Raw genomic sequence first — 1,745 nt, 5'->3', positions numbered from 1 at the left:
GGGATTTGCTTGAAAAGCTGAAGTTTATTAAGCACAGTACGATTGAGAGGTATATTTGTCAACTTCCACCTGTGGTGAGGACCCCACGGAGTTCTAGCATCTTGCTTGCTATAGGTCTTGAGTACATTTATGTAAATTAAAGGAATTATATGCTTGCATTGGTGCATTTTTATAGACCCTGTGGAGGAATATAGGAGTTCTGGTGGCTTAGTGGTAAATTATTGTACTGTCAATATAAAAGTACACGGTTCTTTCGCCAGGCATCCTCCTGAGAGTGACATCGTCTTTAAACCCCGTTTGGCAATCCCTGATGCACCGCAGTAATGCCCAGGGAAGACAGGGTGACCTGAAAGTCCAACTAATTCCTTAAGATCATTCAACTTCTGGATGATTATCCGAAATGCTTCATCATGGGTGCAGACAATGTCAGCTCCAAGCAGATGCAGCAGATCCGCATGTCCCTCCGCGGGAAGGCTGTGGTTCTGATGGGCAAGAACACCATGATGCGTAAGGCCATCTGGGTCTACCTGGACATCAACCCGGCCTTGGAGAAGCTGCTGCCTCATATCCGGGGGAACGTGGGGTTTGTGTTCACCAAAGAGGATCTCACAGAGATCAGGGACATGCTGCTGGCCAACACCGTGCTGGTGCCATTGCTCTGTGTGAGGTTACTGTGCCAGCCCAGAATACTGGTCTGGGCCCCGAGAAGACCTCCTTCTTCCAGGCTTTGGGCATCACCACTAAGATCTCCAGAGGCACCATTGAAATTCTGAGTGATGTGTAGCTGATTAAGACTGGAGACAAGGTGGGAGCCAGCGAGGCCACCCTGCTGAACATGCTGAACATCTCTCCCTTCTCCTTCGGCCTGATCATTTAGCAGGTGTTTGACAACGGCAGCATCTACAATCCTGAAGTGCTTGACATCACAGAGGAGACCCTGCATACCCGCTTCCTGGGGGGTGTCCGCAATGTTGCCAGCGTCTGTCTGCAGATTGGTTACCCAACTGTGGCCTCAATACCACATTCCACCATCAATGGGTATAAGCGGGTCCTGGCTTTGTCTGTGGGGACTGACTACACCTTCCCATTGGCTGAAAAGGTCAAGGCATTCCTGGCTGATCCATCTGCATGTGTGACTGCTGCCCCTGTGGCCACCGCAACTACCGCAGCTGCTCCTGCTGCTGTGGCCCCAGCCAAGGTGGAAGCAAAGGAAGAGTCGGAAGAGTCGGACGAGGATATGGGATTTGGTCTCTTTGACTAAAAACCAAAAAGCCACCAACTCTGCCAGCTTTGTGTGAAACAAGGAAATAAAGGCTTCATTCTCTTAAAAAAAAAAAAAAAAGTACATGGTTTGGATCCACCAGCTGCTCCACAGGAGAAAAGTGGGCTGTCTCCTCCTATGCAATTTACTGTCTCTGAAAATCTGTTGGAAGGTAATATTCCTTCTTATGGAGGAACTGGGAGCTCTAGTGGCCTAGTGGTAAGGAGTTTGTTTCACTGCCTATGCAAAAGTACGTGGTTCAAATCTACCAGGTGGGAGAAAGGTAAAAACAAAACAAAAACAAAGAAACAAAAAAAGCACACCTCCTCCCAGCAATTTTATGCCTCTGAAAACCCTCTGGAAGGTCAGTTATGGGTCAGTTCTGACTCAAAGGTACACAACAACTTGGAGCAATTCGGTGAGGGTGAGAGACAGGGAACCAGACGTTTTCACCCAATACAGTCTGTAGAAGCTCAATATGGTG

The 1,745-nt window shown here is 48.4% G+C and overlaps 1 pseudogene; it reads left to right on the top strand.

Moving 5' to 3' along the window:
* The first annotated feature begins 323 nt into the window (after positions 1–323).
* LOC102855013 lies at positions 324–1,261 on the top strand (annotated as a pseudogene).
* The last annotated feature ends 484 nt before the right edge of the window (positions 1,262–1,745 follow it).

Source organism: Elephantulus edwardii, unplaced genomic scaffold (assembly GCF_000299155.1).
Source record: "Elephantulus edwardii isolate Elephantulus edwardi_28Jun2011 unplaced genomic scaffold, EleEdw1.0 scaffold00017, whole genome shotgun sequence".
In the NCBI taxonomy this organism is placed as follows: Eukaryota; Metazoa; Chordata; class Mammalia; order Macroscelidea; family Macroscelididae; genus Elephantulus; species Elephantulus edwardii.
The sequence above is the reverse complement of the archived record's forward strand: the minus strand, read 5'-3'. Positions and strand labels throughout refer to the sequence as shown.